General features: G+C 49.4%; 1 protein-coding gene across 2 annotated transcripts in view; it reads left to right on the top strand.

The window, feature by feature from the left end:
- Positions 1-21435, top strand: part of LOC146829460 (SWI/SNF-related matrix-associated actin-dependent regulator of chromatin subfamily A member 1) — a 1967301-nt gene that overhangs the window by 476675 nt on the left and 1469191 nt on the right. The window lies entirely within an intron of this gene.

Raw genomic sequence — 21435 nt, 5'->3', positions numbered from 1 at the left:
GCTATCCTGGCTGAAGAGGGGTGAAACCCCGAAACCGGTCCTAGGATGCTTGGTTCCAGTCCAAGGAGGACCTGGCTTGGTAGTTCGGGCTGGACTGTTCCCATGAGGCACAGGGTCAAGACAGATTTGCTTATGGCTGGGTTCAAACTGGAATGGCATGGTGAGCAAAAAAACGATGGATTTAGGCCCAGATCTCTGTACTGGGGTGAATGTATGACATTGTTCTGCATTCTGTCCATCAACTGTTGTTTTTGCATTCAGGATCCATAGTAGGTTGAGCCCTGGGACAGCAGGAATGAAAGGCCCCAATCCCCGCAGAACTACAGTTGGCCCAGTAACCCCTGCCTGCCCAATGGCCCTCTGGAAGGGGTTCTGACATCCTCGATTCCAATCCTTAGTCACCCAAATAGGCTACGACGTGCTGCAGGGCTCCTCTTTGAGTCCCACGCTCTTTAATAATTAGTTGTCCCCCCCTAGCTCAGATAGTCAGGTCTATCCGTTTCAACATTGTCTCCTACACTGATGATGCTCAAATTGTCTCCATTTTGTGCAATGTCCAGAAAACACAAGCCCAGTTTTCTTCATGCATAAGGGCAAATGCCAGCTGGATGTATGATAATTGCCTGAAGCTAAATAGCAATTTGTGATATTCTGCAAGTTGGCACCCTCATAGTCATCCCTTTCATGGCTGGTGGAACTAGATTGTGCGTGCTTCTGCTCTAGCTAGTCTTCCAGAAATATAGGTATTATTGATCAAGACCACTTTCTCATGGACACCTCCTTCTCCATCCTGAAAATGTTGTAAAAGATGCTCACTTGGCCCCCAATTTATACCTGTAAAATGTTCACCCAGACATTATTCACCTTGTGCCTGGATTATGGAAACGTCCTTTTTTGAGTTTATCAGATCACCTGATGCACAGACTTCAGGTTATCCAAAATTTAGCAGTCTGTCTTATACTTAATCTTCAAGTCCCCTGCTCCATCACAGATCACCTTGGGGAGCGTGCGCTGGCTCCTAATGCAGAAAACCTTTCTGTTTAAACATTTCTGCCTTGCTTACAAAGAACTGTATAATACCTTACATTTGAACAAAATGTTTTTCTTCTATCACCCCACACTCTCTCTGCGCTCAACTAACCTTAATCATGCTACGATCCTCCTTATCCATTGCACCAACTGGGTGGCATAACAAAACTGGAACACCAAGCCCTTATCTATGTGCCAACTCTCCTCAAACCACAATTAAAAAAAACATATTAAAACTTGGCTTTTCAAAAGGTATATCTAAGACCTCTGTCTGAAGTGCAGTGCCAGGACAACCCCGGAGGTAACAGTGCCTCTATAAATCAGTATAACTTAATTTAACAGTTTCATACATGAAAGGAAATGGTCAGTGTAGCGAGATAGACCTGCGCCATTGCAGGCTGGAAGTTTATACTCCATCTTTATGAACGCACATAATAATAGTAGATCTCTGGAGCGGTGAGCTTAGTCTTTTCTACTTGACAAGCCTTTCCAAACTTGTGTGTTTCGACATAACATCTTTGTTTAATTTTTGTAGCAGTAAGCATAATATTTTCTCTGCAGCATACTTTTCCTTTTTGTTAGTTTTCCACCTGGAAAAAAGAACTTGAAATATATCCCTGTCATCTTTGTGGTGTCTGTCTTTCTAACTTTGACCTGTCAGAAGAAAGTGAGTGTTGCTTGAAGATGACAAAAGGAACCCTGGAGGCCAGAGAAAAAAATCAGTCACTGTTAAGCAGCACTAAGGTGTGAAGAATCCATCTCTGGAAGGTTTGAGGAGTGTGGAGAGCATCTTGACTCTCACTATTGTCTTGGAGGACTCCTCCAAAGGTAGGACCAAGAAGAGATCAAAACATCATGCACAACATCATGCACAACACCGTACCTGATCAACATTGATTACAGGTACAGTGGCTACCTGCTCACTAGGAGTGGGTTCTCGATCAAGTTACTTGATGTTGAAGATATCAAGACTCTTCAAATGCAAGGATCCTACAACATCAAAGGACATGACATTGGACCATTGCGTAAGTCATCGCATTTATCAGCTTCATGGTTAAAGTCGCTGAACGCCAAGTATCTGCCTTCTGAAGGTGCAATGACAATTTCGCTCACTAATTCCCCTTTGCCTCATAGGAATCACTGACAAAATATCGACTACCACAATATCGAGGTACAAAAATATTGTGACAAAAATATCGGTCAAAAATATCGACATCCTACCTACATCATGGTAAGTACAAAAATATATAGAAAAGAATATCGTTGTCAAAAATATCATTGTTAAAAATATTGTTTCTTTAATGTTAAAACAATAATGTAAAATAAAGTAAATAAAATGTTTAAAAATGATAACTAATACATATAATGTAAAAATAAATTAAACATATACATATAAAATATAATATATATACTTAATAATATTCATAAATAATTCTTTTAATAACTTAGAAATTGTTAAAAAAACATTTTATAAATTATAAATACATATATACACATACAACAGTAATATAAATACAAATATAAAATATATATATAACACATTAAAAAAATTACAATATTTTTAATCTTTTTGAAATAAATTATACACTACATTAACTAAAACAGTAGAGAAAATATTGGATAGCAAAGGGAATAAAATTACTATTCTGACTCCAGAGAGTGCAACAGTAGGGAAAGTGTTGGATAGCGTAGGGGTAAACATTACTATTCCCACTCCAGTGAGTGCAACAGTAGGGAAAGTGTTGGATAGCGTAGGGGTAACAATTACTATTCCTACTCCAGTGAGTGCAACAGCAGGAAAAGTGTTGGATAGAGAAGAGGTAAAAATTATTATTCCCACTCTAATCAGTGCAACAGTAGGGAAAGTGTTGGATAGCGTAGGGGTTAGAATTACTATTCATACTCCAGAGAGTACAACAGTAGGGAAAGTGTTGGCTAGCGTAGGGGTAAAAATTACTATTCCAACTCCAGAGAGTGCAACAGCAGGGAAAGTGTTGGATACCGTAGGGGTAAAAATTACTATTCCCACTCCAGAGAGTATAACTGTAGGGAAAGTGTTGGATAGCAGAGGGTTAAAATTAACATGCTTATCATTTTTTTTTTATTATTAAATAACGAATTAATAATTAATTACCAATAAATTAATTATGAATACCAATAAATTAAAATGAATAATTACTTTAATAATATTAAATTACTCCCCACCCTATTCCCCTATAAACCCACAACCCACTCCTAAAATAAATTAACACAATTAATATAATAAACAATGAATCAATTAATAAAAATTAATTACCAATTATTAATAGATTATCAATACCAATAAATACAAAATAATAATTTATCATAATTAATATACTTCCCACCCTATTCCCCTATAAACCCACAATCCGCTCCGAAAACAAATTAACACAATTAATATAATTATCAAATAATACATTAATAAAAATAATTTCCAATTAATAATTAACAATAAATTAATTATCAATACCAATAAGTAAAAATTAAGAATTACTTGATTATAATAAATTACTTCCCACCCTATTCCCCTATAAACCCACAACCCGCTCCTAAACTAAATTAACACAATTATTTTAATTATCAATTAATAAAAATTGATTAACAATTAATTAACAATAAATTGATTATCAATACCCAAAAAATGAAAATTAATAATTACTTTATTATAATTAAATGAGTTCCCACACTATTCCCCTATAAACCCACAACCCGCTACGGTACTAAAACACTTTTTTTTTTTTTAAACTGATTTTATTTGTCAAATAGCACATATGTGGCAGAGCTCTGTAACCCAGAGACTTCTGTATAATAAACGTAAAGCATTATGATTTTCATGATAAGATCAAGGAAAAATGGAGAGCAATGCAGATGAAAGAAACAATATGAAAACCCCATCCCCCCCCATCACACTAACAACCTCCCAAGAGCGGAACAGCAATAGAACATGCATCACAATAAGTGATTTCAGCACACGAATACCAAGTATTCCACCGTTTGTACCAACAACGTAATACCTTCACTGGATTGAGGGGCCCTGTTGTGGAAACCGGCTCCAACTCCATGCCTCGATAGTTCACCCATCGCTTCCAAATTTTAAAATGTTTATGCGAGCACCCTCTTGCAGTAAAAATGGGAAGCTCCAAGCCCATGCAAAAGTCTAGGCCATTCTTCCATGCGGACACTTGGGGTGCCACCGACGCCTTCCAGGCCCTAGCAATGTCTCTCTTTGCCAAAACCAAACCAAGCAACATGAGATTGGGTTTATATATGTTGCCCCCAATCCCATTCATAACATGTAGGAGCACCAGCTTCGGCGAGTGGGGAAGATCCCAACCCAACACCTCAGCGAGGCAGGCCTCTCCAGAATCATGTCAAGGAAGAACAGTGCTAAACCGTATGCATCAGGGTACCCTCCTCCCGCTCGCACCGGAGACACACCAGGGAGGCTACCAGTCCCACCTTCCCCAATCGAGCCCTTGTGAATTATACCCGATGAAGATATTTAAACTGGACCAGGTGCAGTCATATCGCTCTAGCCGCCCCCCACGGGGAAGCTAAGGCCACTGTCAAGTCTTCCTCATCAAGTGGCCCAACGTCTCCCTCCCAGGCCCCTCTAAGCTTCTGCAGTGTGGGAGAGCAGTGAGTAACCAGGGATTGGTAAATCTTAGAGATCTTGTGATCCTGAAGATCACACATAAACATCCTCGCTTCTATCGGGCTAAACTCGGCCAGTGACTCCAAATCCTCCAGGCTAGGGGAAAGGGCGTGCCGAAACTGGAGATATTTATAGAATTGGGTTTTCGGCATGTGGAAGTCCTTTTGTAGGTCCTCAAAGGACTTCAGGACCGGCCCCCGCATCACATCCCCCAGGGTAGAGGTACCAATGCTATCCCATCCTCGAAACCCCGATAGAGTGGCTAATTGTGGCAGACGCCCATTGTTCCACAGAGGGGTCTCCTGCATTAGTTTATTCCACCACCCCATCCTCCGTAGGGCCTGCCGCCAAATTTGAAAAACAGCCTTCGTCGCCGTCGCAATGAATTGCGTATCGGTGTGGAGTACTGTATTGCATGTGGGGAGAAATCCTCCATACGGCGCCGCTCAACTACATAGGCCGGGCCGTCCCTATCCCCATACCACCACTAGTTCAGGACGAGGAGGTGTGAGGCCATATAGCATGAAAGAATATCGGAAGTCACCAGTCCCCCACAGTACGTAGAGAGGAAGCATGTCCGTAGGGCAACTCGCACCGCTCCTCCTGCCCATAGAAACTGACTCAGGGCGGCATTAACCTGTGGGAAATCGGGTAGGGGTGATTCTGCAATTGATATAATAGACGGGGGAGCGACACCATCTTGAATATGGCCGATCTACCATAAATTGACAGTGGCATATAGGACCAAGTCTTAAGATCCTCCCACACATGTTCCCAAACCAGAACCAGGTTCCTATCCCAAGACACAGTAGGTGAGTCCGATAGGAATACTCCCAAATAGTTCATCCCCCCTGTAACCACTCGAACCGACGAAGCCCAAGAGCCAAGACCCTACGCGTCCCCAAGAACCCACAAGGTGGACTTGCGGGGGTTCAGGTAGAGACCCGACGATTCCCCGAAGATCTGCATGATGCGGAGCAATCTCTGCCCGTCTTATCTACATCGGTAAGGAAAAATAAAACGTTGTCGGCATATAATGCGATACGATCCGATAGTCCGTGTGCCCATTCAAATCCAGACACCTGCCCATCAACACGCACCCAAGCGGCCAGGGGTTCCATAGCCAATTTAAACAGGTATGGAGACAGAGGGCAGCCCTGCCGGTGCCCGGTCCCATGGAAAATGTGGAGGAGGTAGAGCCGGCAACATGCACTGACGCGGTGAGTTCAGTGTAGAGCAGAGTCAGGTAGGACAAGAAGCGTGGTCTGAAACTCAGCATGTGTAGCAAGCAAATAAGAACACCCAACTAAGGGAATCGAATGCCCTGTCTATATCTGCCAGTAATAGCGCCGGCCACTCACCCAGTCCTCGAATGGTCGCAACAGCAATATGTGCTCGTTGAATATTGTGTTGGGTCGCCCTCTGGGGCATAAACCCTGCCTGATCTGGGTGCACTAAAGTAGTAATATGGGACCGCAGGCGATTGGCAAGCGCCTTGGCCAGAATTTTGGCTTCGACGTTCAGAAGGGAAATATGATGGTAGGAAGCGTGTTGATCAGGGGGTTGGCCAGGTTTATGAAAAACCACTACTTCTGCATGTCTTCAGTCACGAGGGAGGCATCCCCGCTCGCGGGCCTCCTCTACCAACCTGAGGTAGTGGTGCTCCAGCTGCAAGAAGTATTTCTTTTTTTTTTTTTAAACTTTGTTTATTGGTTTCAATCACAGCCATACATTAACATGATTGGACGACATGTTTAGGGTTGTCAATATAAAATACGCAGATTTTACTTTTTGGTTACACATTAAGCATTTCCTACAATACTTGCTGGTCTATGCATCTCCATTTCCACCATAGGCGACACGCAGGGTTCCCCTCGATATTTATTCCAGTGTGACCATTTCTTATCCCACTTCTTGGGACAAACCCGCGCCTTAAAAACCGCAGTCTCTGCCAACATACATCCATCCATTTCTTTGGCCCACACGGTGATAAGTGGTGGGTTCACTCCCCCCCAGCCTCTAGCTATCTCCCGTTTCACCAGTGTGTATCCCAGGGTCATGAATTGCTGTTCAACCTCCGTGAGGTCAGTTGCCTTCCACACATTCAACAGTCCCAGTTGTGGCGTCAATATTACTTCCTTCCCCAGAGCCGTACTCGTGTGGTCTGAGGCTCCCTCCCAGAGGGCACGTATCTTTGGGTAAATCCACAGGGTGTGGTAGAATGTGGCCTGTTGTCTTCAACCTCTCACACAGCGGTCGTCGGGTCTAGTCCCTATTCTAGCCAAGACTGTTCCTGATATGTATGATCGGTGGAGGATCCTAAGCAGGATCAGCCGAAATCTCTGTGTAATAGCCGCCTCTCGCGGGGACATGAGTGCAGTCTGCCAGTCCTCGTCGTCTATAGGACCAATATCAACCTGCCACCGCTCCCTGAGCCTCGGGAAAGGGTCCAGTAGGTTATTACTCAATTTCTTGTAGGTGAGAAATATTGCCTTTGAGGTGAGGGGCCAGTCTAGCGCAAGAAGTATTTCTTTAAAAATCCACAGGCAAACCCGTTCGGCCTTGGGGCCTTCCCAGAATTAAGGTCCCCTAAGGCGGCACACAGTTCCTCCTCTGTAAGGGGGATGTCCAATTCTCAATCGCCTCATCTGACAAAGCCCCAGGCGGGAGGTCGTCGACTAAACGGCCTATCATATCTTCATGGAGACACTCTCTGGGGGCTTACAGCTCTGCCTAATACGTAGCAAAACTATCGGCAATCTCAGAGGGGTCCATAATGGACTCCCTGTCCGAATTTGCTATACCCGGGAGGGCCTGGGAATGAAACGTCCCTTGAAACAACCGATGGAGCCTCTTGCTCGACTTATCTCCCCACTGGTAAACCCGACTGTGTGTTGCCAGTCAGGCAAGGCGGGCCTCATCCAATAGGAGGGCGGCATAGTTCTGTTGTGCCAGCAGCAATTGTTGATGGACCCGGTTGCCTCCGTCTCCCCTGCTGCGATGATCCAGATGCGTAATATTGGCCTCCACTTGTAGCAGAGCTTTCCTACGCGCTCTGCAGGCTGCCGCACAGAAGGAGATGTTGATACCACGTAAAGTGGGCTTCAAGGCCACCCACAGGGCTTCGGCCCCCGAAACCGATCCCACATTGAGTGTCAAGTATTGGTCAATAGCACCTTCCATTCGTTCCCTATAGACTTCATTTTGGAGGTTCCAAGCCGAGAGACGCAAGCGGAAAGGCTGTCTCTCCCGGCCCACTTGTAATGTAAGGGCTATAGATAAATGATCTGAGAGGCCCCTCGGAAGAATATCAGCCCCGACCACCCTAAATGCCGCCACCCGGTAAACAAACAGGTAATCGAGGCGGGAGTAAGAATCGTGAACCGCAGAGAGATATGTGTACCCCTGGGCATTACCATGTAACCGGCGCCACGGGTCCTCCCTTCCAAGCCCCAACGCCAGAGAATATAATTTCGTGGGCCGGTGAACTGCTATGTCCCCCCAGGTCTCCACTGACCTCTGATCACATCCATCACGTCATTCCAGTCCCCCCCAACCACAGACAGGCCCTCTGGTATATCTGCCCATAGCGTCATCAGTCGTTCTACTAGACCCAACGAAAGTGGAGGGGGGGGCGTAGACATAGCCCAACACCACAGGTTCCTCCCAGATCATGCATTGCAGGAACAGATACCGCCCCTGAGTGTCCACCCACGTCTTAACATGTGTGTATGAGACCCGGCGATTAATCAAGACTGCCACCCCCGTGACCCCCTCACAAACCCCACATGAAAGACCTGAATGTACCCATAACGCTAAAAACAAAGTGCTTTCAATCCCATAAGGTGTTTTTCTTGTGGCATAAGTATGTCAGTGCGGGCCCTCTTAGCCTGTTGAAGTATGGCCCCACGTTTAATTTTCTCTAGAGCCCCCCTGACATTCCAACTCACTATTCGAAGGGTACCAGAGGGCCCCGGGGAACTATCGAGCGGGACTGCCATGAAAGATCGTGGTTGCGTGTGCTAGTGTAGAGAAAGGTGTGTGCTGTGCATAGGGAGGCCTAATGTTAGTGTAGAAAAGTGCAATCCGGGGATAAAAACAATAAACCCAACAAACCCCCCACCCTATACCTCAACAACAATGAAGTATCTGTCGCGGCGGGTGTGGCCCGCAGATCCCAACGGGGGGGTCTCGGCACACCCCGTCCAATAGAACCCCAACTTACAGCCCATTGTAGATAGGCACTCTCTCAGTCAGGGAGGGTCCAACAGAGAAACCGGCCCATGTACGGGCTTCTCCGATCAAAGCGGCAATGTCCAAGATTCATGGGACTACAGTCACCTCCTCCAATCATGTGGCCGAAGTAGTCTGCTGTGAGGGCGATCCAGCCCTGGAGGATTCACTGCATGATTGAGCCTGACATCTGGAGCGTCTGTGACCCTTAGATTTCCGTTGAGGCAGCTTCCGAGCTGCCTCGCTAGATGTGGAGTCTGATTCCCTCCTGGGCGGTGTGTGAGGATGCAGCCGCACCTTCTCGTCTGTCCAGTGAAATACTTCTTCTGGCGAATCAAAATAGTGGGTGTGGGACCTATACACCACCCGCAACCGGGCCGGATACAGCAGTGCGTATGGAAGTTTCAGTTCTCGAAGACGGGCCTTGGCCGCCAGAAACGATATATTTTTTTTTTAAAGTTTTTATTTATTAGTTTCAAACAATACAAACAGTTGTATCATATACATGAACACCAGTTCAGCACAGGGACAATACATTGTATGGCACAGTTTCTTCTTGTCCTGCAGGAGAAAAAAAAGAATAAGGCATTTACGCCGGCATCTAGATAAACCTTGTAGCTATGGGAGGCAAAGACAGGGCCATAGTCAATAATATCATACTTTCTGTGCAGATCACAATATCACATCAAACAGGCTCCAATCCATCCCTTCTAGGGAGATTCCTTCACTGGCATCTCTGGCCAGCCCAAACCCGACTGAGTGCAGTCCAATCTATATAACCCCATGACACTCCATCTCCGTAAGGGAATCAACCCCCACCCATGCTGTCCGGCAGCCCAGGGCCTCTCCCGAACACATGCCCCTCTCTCAATCTGCAGCGGCGCCCACCCCCCGTGGATGTGCAAGTAGATAACATTTTAGTGGCCCTCAGATATCCTTGGGCTTGGAGGTACTCGGCAACAGCTCTGCATATGTGGTAAGTTGTTCCTGACAATATATTAAATCGTCCAGCCAGACCTTAAATTTGGGCACCCTCCCTCTGCCCCAGCGGCACGCCACACGCCTCTTTGCCAGCAAGAGCGCCAGCGCAACATATTTGCGATGTACTGCTTTTAATGGTTTAACAAAGCCTAGTAGGGACAGCAGGGGTGTGGGTTCAATGTGCTCATTTACCATCCGGTCTAAAGCTTCAAAAACCTTCTTCCAATAAGTATATACTCCCGCACTTGGCGCTCTGTACATGTCACAGTTGTCTGCTGCCCTCAATTTGTACCTGTACATCCTGGCCGGCGTGTAATATAGCCTGTGTAGAAATTTATAGTGCATTATACGCAGTCGACTGCTGGCCGAGACCTGCTCTGTCTGCGACGAGCAGTACTCCCACTGCTCGTCTGTCAGGTCAAAACCCAATTCAGCATCCCAATGCGTCCGGGCCAGTGCAGACGGCTCCTGTCTCTGTGTGTGGACGGTACGATATATTAACGATACCAGTCGTTTGGCTGTCGCACTTTTAAGAGTCAACTGCAGTGGCGCAAGCTTCTGGGGCTCAGCCAGGATGCTAGGGGTAAGAGAACGAACGCCCTGCCGAAGACGAATATATAAAAACACATCTAGTGGAGTGCGTTGTAAGTCCTGAAGTACATGCTCTAGGTTCCGAAATTGACCGTTCTGGTAAAGATCCCCCCAAGTTTTAATGCGCACGCGCTCTGCAAATCTGTGAAACACCGTTTCCTGAAGCAGGGGCATACTAGGGTGGTAGACAAGCGGCAATAGCGAGGAATGAAGCATAGGAGCATCCAATAGGACACTTATGCGATGCCACGCCGCCACAGTGCAAGCAACCATTGTCGTCGGCTGCTCCCTGCCAACAGACACATCATACAGTGCTCCGTCTTTCGGGATGGGATGAGCCAGCCAGTGTTCCGTTGCCACTTGTGGCATATATTGCGGCTGACACACCCAAAAATAGGCATAATGAGCCTGCGCACTGAGGTAATATCATTCAAAATTGGGTACATCAAAGCCTCCCTGTGAGTACGGCCTAATAAGGACACTCCACTGTAGCCATGGGTGCTTACCCCCCCCACACCAAACGTATCAATTCAGATTTCAGTGTTTTAAAAAAAAAATTCCGGGATAAAATGGTATATTTTAAAAAGGGTACAATAATTGGGGTAAGATCACCATTTTAATCAGGGACGCCCGCCCTGCCATCGAGAGAGGGAGGGTAATCCAGCGGGTCACGTATTCCATAATACGCGTCAGAGCTGTTCCGTAATTGAGGCGCATTAATGCATCCCTATCTCTTGTGACGGTGATGCCCAAATACTGCACTTCATCCTCGCACCACTCCAGGAGATAGTCTAGTGGGAAGTGGACCGCGGCAGCCGTCAAGGGGAAGATGCAGGATTTACTCCAATTTATTTGGACCCCTGAGAGCTTCCCAAACACGATGAACTCCTGAAGGATCGGATTCAGATTGGTTTGCGGGTCCCGAACATAAAGAGTGATGTCATCCGCATATAAGGATATTAATATTTGCCTCATGTTGCACCGCAGCGCCTTATACCCATGATGCTGCCGCAGTTTTGCTGCTAGAGGCTCGACCGCGAGCGGCAAAAGTAAAGGGGATAGGGGGCAGCCCTGCCGGGTACCCCTTGTGACCGGGAACGCCCTGGACACGCGACCATTGATGAGCACCTTAGCTACTGGTGAGCAGTACAATAGCTTAATCCATGAAAGGAAAAGAGGAGGAAAGCCCATGCGTAACATCACCCCAAATATATAGTCCCACTCAATTGAATCAAAAGCCTTTGTGGCATCGAGAAGCACTGCCGCCAAAGGCAGTTCAGGAGCAACATTATTCAACACCATAAACAGAGTGCGCAGGTTATGTGAGATAGCGTGGCCGGGCACAAAACCGAACTGATCAGGCAGTATTAAAGTCTCCAGCAATAAGCTAAGCCGGTTGGCTATTAATTTGGCTAATATTTTAACGTCACAGTTAAGAAGCGATAGCGGACGGTATGAGTCACATTGATGAGGCGCTTTCCCAGGCTTTAATAATGAAACGATTACGGCCTCCCGCATAGAGGGAGGAAGGTGCCCGACTTCCAGGGCATCTTCATATACTTCACGCAGTATGGGGGCCATCTGATCTATATACATTTTATAGAATTCTACAGGTATGCCATCTGTGCCAGTGGCCTTCCCCGATTGTAGCTGCATTATGGCATCCCTGACTTCATCCAGCTGAAACGGGACGCAGAGAAACTCTCGCTGCCTGTCACTTAGCCACCCCAATGTCACATCAGCCAAATAGCTATCCAGATCCAGTTCTCCAATCCTTTGCGTGGTATATAATTGAGCATAATGTGTGGCAAAGGCATTGAGGATATTGGCCGTATCTCTGTACACTATTTCCCCTGGGCCCGCGAGTTCCAGCACGAAGGAGTATCGTGGTTTCCGAATTGCGTCCGCCAGCGCCTTGCCCGGTCATTCCCCCTCACCATACCGCCTAGCTGTCCAATATCTACCCCGAAAGCGCGCCTCGCGCCGCGCTGCCTCCATGTATTCGGTAAGCCCTTCTCTAAATTTGAGCCGGGTGGGACCATCCGGGCACGCGGTCAACTTCATCTCCAGGCCCTTCAGCTCACCATCCAGCCTCCTCAGTGTGCCCATAATATCTTTTAGCACACCTGCTCCCTTAGATATGCAGTACCCCCTGAGCGTGACCTTGAATGCTTCCCAAACGGTCTCAACCTGCTCGACTGAGCCTTTGTTCCATATGAAAAAATCTCTCACCTCCTCCCCTAGCCCGGCCTGAAAAACCGGGTCCAACAACATAGGGGCATGCAGTCTCCAGCTATTGCGCGGGGGGCCATAATCCGCCGATGTTAGGGTAAGTTTAACTGGTGCGTGATCTGAATAAGTGCAGGCCAAATGCTGCGCCTGTGCTATGGCTGGACCCAGACCGCGTGCAGAAAGGTGGAATCTGACTAATGGTTGCCCCCAACTTTTTGCCTGGTATTTGAGTGGTTTTTGACTAGTCTGGCTGGGATCCTGCTATCCAGGACCCCAGCCTATCTGCTTTCTCCCTAAAACTAATGTGAAGTACCCTAGGTACAAACCAATTGGATGCTGAGGATGCCCTGACAGTCCCTTCTAGATGGTACCCTAGGTACCCAGGGCATGGGTCCCTCAGTAGGCCTACCAGGGCTGCAGCACTTATTGTGCCACCCTTGGACAGCCATACAAACTGACACCACCAGACCACTACTGTAGTCTGGGTAAGGTGGTGCTAGCACCACTTACAGGGATATAGGTACCCTATATCCCACCCCAATACAACACATGTACTCTCATGGGTCACCCCTATGGCAGGCCTTGCTAATCCTACAAGGCAGGGTGCTGAGGTATGTGTGAGGGGGGACCCCTACATCAGTAGGGCCTCCCTGCAACCTTCGTAAAATCATTGCTGGGTTGTTTGTAGTGTAGCCATACCATATACTCTTAACCGCATTATAAGTCTATCGCGATAACGCGATAACTTGAGAATGGCTACACAGAACCATATCGTTTTTGGTGTCAAACATGTAGGAATCATACCCCCAGTCCAGCCATGGGCATGAGGGTACGATTCCCCCCTGCTAGAGGGGCGATATGGGAAAAGCGGCAGAATTGAGACACCAATTTAAAAGTGCACATGTAGTACAAAATGGCTACTACCCGCCACCCACACGACTCTGGCTGGCTGTTGCTGGGGAAAACCCCAGCCTCGCCAACTGGACAATAGGGCTCCTGTGGCAGGGAGGTGCTAGCATCTCCCCAGACAGGATAATGTGGATTGGAACAGGGTGGGTGCACCAAATGTCCTTTCAGAGTTGCACGTAGGCAGCTGCAGAGTCTTCATTCTGCATACACCGCTTGGAACCAGTTCAGGGGCATCCTGCCCCTCGCCCAGGCGGGAAACACACAAAGGGGAGAGGGTGTAGCAACCCTTTCCCGCCTCACCACTCATTGGTGGACACTGCTCTGGACACTCTCCTAATCTTGGGGATAAAGGAGAATAACGTGGCCCCAGAGCCTCAGATTAATCTTGAATTTTACAGTCTTGACCTTCGACTTGCTGCTGCCCAGCTGACGGAAGAAATCTCCCTTGGGATAAAGGAGTTATCCCCCTGCTTGGCAGGCACCTGAAACACTGCAAGTGACCCGGTTGGAACCTCGCTGCTCCCACGGACTTCGACGACTTCCAGCACCCTTGAGGTGGGTTTCCTAAGCATCCCAGAGGCCAGTGAGTGTGCACAGCAAACCTGTGTACCTTGGACCGCGTGGGTGCTGAGATTCCCAATACCCCAGGACACCGGCCACCTCTTGCGTAGCACACGACCCTGACCAGTGGGGAAGTTGTGCTTTGGCCCATTATTGAGCCAACCACCAAGCAGCATCCGTGCCAAAGATCAGCGCCCTAGCCCCCTCCGGTGGCCCATGGGCTCCCTTTTACGCACTCCATTTTGCTGCCTTCCTCGGTCCTTTGTCTCTCGACTTGTGGGCCAGAGCGGAGGAAAATCTCGACATCTAAGAGTTCCCCTGGTTGCTCCAGGCCTGCTCTACAGTCCCTCCAAAGGAGACCTCTCTCAGACCTCGTGGGTCTGCACCAATAGCTGATTTGTTCATCTTGCGTGGGTTGCTGTTGCCAAGGCTTAGTGGATCCAATCCGGACACTAACACCGCAGCGACCCTCATCCGACGTGGGACAGTCGCCCTCCAGAAGCTGGCCTTCCTTGAAGCCTCCCGGAGCCCGTGGCTGCAGATCCAAGCTACACCTCTTTCCACTTGAAGCACCCGACATTGAAGGGCTCTTTGCTTTGAGCTCCCTGGTCACTTTGCCGTGACCCAGACTCTGTTCCCTCTGCTTTCAGGTTCTTCTCTTCAACTTCTACAACTTCAATCTTCAAGGCATCATGGACGCTTTTGGCTAGCAGCACTTTTGAACATTTTCCCATTGAAAATCAGCCCGCGACCCGACATGGAAAACGACCTATGCACCCGGCTTCCCTGGGGCAGGTAACAGTGGTACCTCGGTACTCTCGTGGTAGTGAGCTCCTCAAAAGCTTAAGTCTAAAGTTGTAACTTTGTACTCCTGCTAGAAGTGACTTTAATCTGTGTAAATAAAACCGCAACATTCTCCATAGGCTTTAATAGAGATCCCGATAGCAGCTATTTCCACTGCACGCGCCTCCCGTGGGTCCCCTTCCTCATAACCTGGGGTGGATTCTTAAGGGGCCAGCGATCCTAAATGCCCTAGGCATTGTCTGTAGAATTGTCGTGGTTCTTATACCACTTGTTTGATATATGGTTTGGTCCCCCCCTGGGGCCCTGTGATTCCTGTGCTATTTATTGTGTTTATAAATGCTTGGTTGAATTGTAACTGTGCCACTAGCCTCATAAAGAGACTGTGGGATTCTGTCTAGAATAAATACATATATTTTATATATATATACCTGTGTGGGCTACTCTTTCATTTGGTTATTCAAGAGGTTATTATGGTAAAACAATAAGCTTAACACTCCTTCAAGACTTAGCCTGAAGGCTGCTCTCCAAAGCTACCACTAGGATAGCTTTCTTTAAAGGTTGTCTTAAACCTATCATCAATAAGAGTCGAATTGGACTGGTGCAAGGTGTCCCTATAACTAGGAGACAGCATATGCCAGGCCAACTTCTCACACCGCGGGTCACGAAGATATAGTACAATCGCGCCCAGGATGCTGCCTGAGCCGTGAAATGCATGCCCTCTAGTTTGTGTGGATGATGGTGCCGCCATACATCAAGTAAATGATAAGTGCAGAGTGTGTCCTGGAGGATAGCTCGGGCTTTGGTGTAATGATGAGGGGCGGGGTGGGACCTATCGACCCCTGGGTCACATGCGACGTTAAAATCTCCTCCCCAAATTATATGATTTGAGCCTACATCAAAAATCCTAGCCCACAATTCAGAATAAAAGTCTGGGGCGTCCACATTCGGCCCATAGCAGCAAGCCAGGGTGACGGAGTCAGAACCCAGTCTACCCCAAGCTATGCAGTACCTCCCCTGCTCGTCCCAGGTAGCCCCAGCCAGCTGAAATGGTGTGCATTTCTTTATAAGAATAGCTGTGCCCCAAGCATAAGAGGAGTAAGAGGAAAAAATTTGGTGTTCCGCCCATTTACTTGCAAATGTATTAGGGCTCCGGGGACTAAAATGCTTCTCTTGCAGCATGGCTACATGCACCTGATGCCGGTCTAGGTAGGCCAGTATGTGTCGCTTTTTACGTGCATCTACCAGCCCTCTGACGTTCCAAGTAATGACATTCAGTTTTTCTGCCTCCCCATCAGACATAATTATACATATTCAATAATAACCAACAAGGTCCGTGACCGTTGTTCACAATTCAAAATTGAAAAATGCATACACTGCAGTAGTACATCCTGTGCCATACGCTCAGTGCTGCTAGCCACTATCGTGCTCAGTACATGTAAACTCAAACTATCCCGTACTGGAAAAAACAAATGATGCTGATAAGTACCCTCTTGAGATCCCCCCCCCCCCCACTGAAGCAACCCCAACTTGCCAGAAGTATTCACCCACCCGCCCCAAAAAATAGTAGAAAAAATCAAAAAGGAACAAAAAAACAAAAATAAACATGCAATATAGCAATGACCAACTCACATGGCATAGGCCATGCAGTGTGCCACCGCGGGGGAGTACCCATGGGGAATCGCCTTAGGTGGCAGCACTACTGCTCCCCGCTCCACCGTCCATCACATATGGTGAGGGCCGGACTCTAACGGAGCCGAGAGTGCCCAGCTTGTCGAATAACAAGGGATACAACAGCGCGTAATCGATTTGAGCCAGCCGCGGTTTGTTCTTGACCGCCGTGAACTTGCGACGTTCCTCCTGAACCAGGGGAGTGAAATCCGGGTAGACGAAAAATGTGTTGCCCTCATATGACAGCTGCTTTTTGCTTCTTGCTATTCGTAAAGTGACATCCCGGTCCCTATAGTTTAATAGTCGTGCTATAATGGGGCGAGGCGTGCCCCCGGGAGGCGGCCGCGGTCCCAATGTTCGATGCGCACGCTCTACTATAAACTGACTGGGAAAAACATCTGCTCCGATAGAGGTCAGTAGCATCTTTTCCACATAGTCCTCCATCCTCCCTGTATTGGTGGACTCAGGAATGCCTAAGACGCGAATATTGTTGTGCCGGCTGCGCGCTTCCAAGTCCTCATTCTTTGCGGCCACCAGCTTCAGCAATTTCTCCATGCGGGTGACCTGCGTGGTGACCCGAGTGGTAGTAGCCTCAGTGTCCGAAATGCGTCTCTCAGTCTCTTTTATACGATCTTCGTGGCCGTCTAATTTATGCGCAATGGCGTCGATACGCGATGACATCCTGTCCTCCTTGTCCACTATAGTAGCGAACCCCTGCCGGACTTCTTGCAGAATGCTCTGCACATCAGTAGCCACCGCAGCTGCCCCGCGCTGAGCCTCCTCAACATTGTCCATCACTTGGCTATCCTGTGGGGCTCGAGCATTTTTTTGGGCCGGCTCGAAGGTCAACTTAGGTTGCCGGGCATCCGACTTGCCCATGACGCCACGACAATGGGGCACTCTTGGCCTGACTATCCTCCCCACTGTCAACGCTGTATTAGGAAGCCGGGATATGGCCCCTGAAATCCAGCAAGGACCAGGTCGAGGTAGGGTGACCCCACAAGAGGAAGACTATGACGGCCCTCCTCCAGCACATAGCACCACAGCCCGGCTTGGGTCTCCCAGTGCACCAATAGCCAGCAGTCTCAAGTGGGCCGTGGGGGCAATACAGCAATGTCCCAATAATCTCAGCGCCCCGCCGCTACGTCATTCAATAAAGAAGCTATGGTCCTCTCTCTGCACCATCAACTACACGGAGAGATTCAGGACGCTCAGCGCTCAGGGCAGTGAGCCTCTGTACATCCACCACTGGCAGCCCACGCCAGTCATCCGTCGCACAGCACTCGCGGCCTGCACAGCCCCCGATCTTCAGCGCAAGTGCACTTCTGCACCAGCAGTGTATCCTGAGGGGGGGGGACCATAGGCAAGTAGCCCTCCTCACACCCCAAGCTCTGCAGTAGGGTCCACCTGGATGGTCATACTGGGCCGCCCAATTCGCCTTACCTAGAATCTGCCTTCGAGGCCCCCAGCCACCGCAGCGTCAGACAGTCCCGAGCAGCAGTCCAAGCGCACCACAGGCAGAAAGCGCCAGGATCTCACCCCAGCAGGCAGCAACAGGCACTTGGCGCTTCATCTCACTGCAGTGCACCGCGGTAAAGCTCCGCACACTCCGCCGTCCTGTCTCCGCTTCCACTGTGCCCCCAGGGCAGCACTGCTCCCCGCGGCCTTCCCTGCCACCGTTTCGCTGTACCTCCGCTGTGAGCTCCTCAAACCCCAGCCGGGAAGCAGGTAGTCATCCCCTTCCCAGGCGGTACTCACTGAGGCCGGGGAACGCCCACGTCCGCTGCTGCTCTCAGGGCGCGCCCCAGGGCCCAGGCACCTCGCGAGTAGAACTGTTCCTGCATGCTCATGTAATCCGAGGTGGGACGCCGCGCCGGTCGTCCCTGCCACTGCGTCGCTGCACCTCCACAATGTCCGCCGCAATCTCCCAGCCCGGAATCAGGGAGGCAGCTACTCCGCTGGCACTACTCCCAAGGGCCGGGAACGCCCGCGCCGATCTCGTCTCTCAAGGCGCACTCCCGGGCCCAGTTACCTCGTGGGCAGCACCGGCCTTGCGTGCTCTCGCAGACTGAGCGAGGGCACCGCGCCGCTCTGATCGCTAGTCCGGCCAAAACTTCTCAGCGGCGCGGTATGCGTGGCGTTGCCCCAGAGTTGCTGTATCTTTCAGCGATTCCACACAGGCATATGCGCTCTTCGCAAACACCGCTTTCGACCTCCACCGATGCCTCCAAGTAGGATAAATTTAAGGATAATTACGCTGGGCTGCAGGAGCCTCACAGCAGTGCGGCCATTCTGCGTGTGCGCCACCTAGCGTCCCCCTTGGCCGCCAGAAACGATTGACTCCATTGCTGAACGTTTCATGTAGTCGAGAAAAATCAATATACGAGCATTATCAAAAAGCAGAGGTTCCTTGGCTCTGGCCTGCTTGAGAATTACATCGCAGTCATGATAATTCAGCAACTTTGCGATGACTGGGCTCGGGCGGGCCCCAGGCGGAGGCTTCTGCATAAGAGCTCTATGGGCGCGCTCCACCACAAAGCAGCGAGACAAGGACTCCGGAGGGAGCCAACTCTCCAGCCATTGAGTAAGAAACCGCTCCATATCTCCCCCCTCACAGCCCTCCGGGAAGCCTACAAAGTGGAGGTTGTTGCGCCTGGCCCTTCCCTCAGCATCCTCCACTCGTGCCGCAAGGCCACGCTTCTGTAGGGTGGTGACCTCGGCTTCTGTAATGTGAGCCACCACGTTCCGCAAATCTTGCCGTAAGAGCATGAAATCGAGCCGACCGCCCCGATTTTAGCGTCTAGCATGTCCCTGGACTGCGTAATAGCAGCCATAAGTGTGGCGTTGTCTGGCATGTCCGGCACGACCCCCTGTGCCTACCTGGGCAATGCCGTAGGGGCCACAGGGCCTGTAAACTTGTCGAGTGTGCTCTGCTTGGCCGAGCCCCCTCCTGCCTTGTCTCTCATCATGACGGCCACCAAACCCTCCAACACCCAGGATATCGTTGAGCTGAATCACCAAGCAGCTTCGTCGGAGGACTGCGGGCCTGTCTGGGCCCTGGAGTCGGATAGCACATTCCCCCATGCAAGTTGAGAGGGGGGCCGCAGAGGTGTAGACCCGCGGTCCACGCGGCCTGGTCTGGCTGCCGACTGTGAAACCGCCAGCAAGAGGGGGGAGGAAAAAGAGGAGGAGGAGGGGGACCCAGGGGTGCCCAGCCCCGGTCAGAGGGTGTCCACAGGCAGCCTCCCATTGCCACAACGCCACAGCACTCCGCCTAGGCCCCCCGCACTGATCCTGAGGGTGGCCACGCACACACGGGCGTCTACTGCTGATAAGGCTCTCTGGTAGGGAATCAGGTGGATCCTCTACTCACTCCTCGTTGTTCCCTCCAGCCTCCAGGGTGCGCAGCAATGGCCAAAGACCGCCGAGGCCCCAGACAGTTCGTGTGTACCACAGCGAGCTCATGCAACCCAAAATGGCCGCCGTCGCGAGTGTCAGCGCAGCAAAGGAAGGTAGGGGCAGCGGGCGGCTCAACAGACGCCGGAGAGCCAAAGATGCCTCGGACCCAACACGGGCCCAGCGGTAAAGAGGCGGCCTCCGGTCCCAGTACACAACTTCGCCTCCCCCCTACTTCACCCACAGCCCGATGTGGCTGCCGATAAGCCGGCTGCTGCCCAGGAGGGGGAGTGAGGAGGGAGACGGCCACACGCCAGGCATCCGCGGCTCAGACCCGCCAGACACTGCCCCTCGAGGTGCTTACCGCATGGTCTGCCACCGCAGGCTCACTAGCGCCGTTGTTGCTCTCCGCCGAGGTCCCCAGACACGGCGCTCTCCGGCCACCAGCCTCCGCTCCAGACCGCCATGTTATGGTGCAGCACAGTCGACCGGCAGGCCACGGTCCGGGTCAACGCTACCTAGTCTCTTCAGGCAGGAATCCACAGCCAAAACAGGGCAAAAAACACCCCTCCCCCACATGCGTCCCCCCCTGGAGCACAATCGAGGAAGGCGAGACAGATCGGAGAAGCGGGATGATTTTAGGATAATTGGATGGAGCTCGCCAAACACACGTCCGCCATTATGGCTTGTAGGCTACGCCCCTAAAACGCAAAATTTACTTAGAAAAATATTACTAACTTCTAAAAATGTAATACATATATTTAAAAAAAAATACAAAACATAACAAAAAATGTGGAGCATATACATATAAAATGCATAGTAAAATACATAACACTAATATAAACATCGATATTATTAACAACGATATTTTTGCAAACGATATTACTAAAAAAGATATGTCTTACCTTCAGGTCGATATTCTGGTCACCGATATTCTTGATGTCGATATTCTGCCCCTTCGATATTTACAACTCAATATTTCTGTAGGTCGAAAAAAAAAAAACCTTGATAGTATGTCTGTGCACCGCCTCATAGATGTTCTCATCAATTTTGTCCTCCTTAGAGTTCTTTTGCTGGTGGTACCTGAAACATCCTGGTACTGTGCTTACAACTCGAGTTGTGCAATTCATCACTCTGTTCTCTCATCCAGTGGCTGCATTGCATGTAATTCCTAAAGATTCCTCTCCACCAAGGAGATTGATTACTCTGTATAGGACGTCTCTCACTTGAGAGGCACCTTTCTCATTGCTCTGCCTTGGTAATTTTTGAAACTCTTCATCAAAAGAGGTCAAGCCGTATGGTTCCTTTGGTTCCAGCTCTGTTTGGGCCTACCATTGGTAAGAGAGGCTCCTTGC

The sequence above is a fragment of the Triturus cristatus genome, chromosome 5_2 (genome assembly GCF_964204655.1).
Source record: "Triturus cristatus chromosome 5_2, aTriCri1.1, whole genome shotgun sequence".
NCBI lineage: Eukaryota > Metazoa > Chordata > Amphibia > Caudata > Salamandridae > Triturus > Triturus cristatus.
This window is presented reverse-complemented; position numbering and strand designations above follow the sequence as displayed.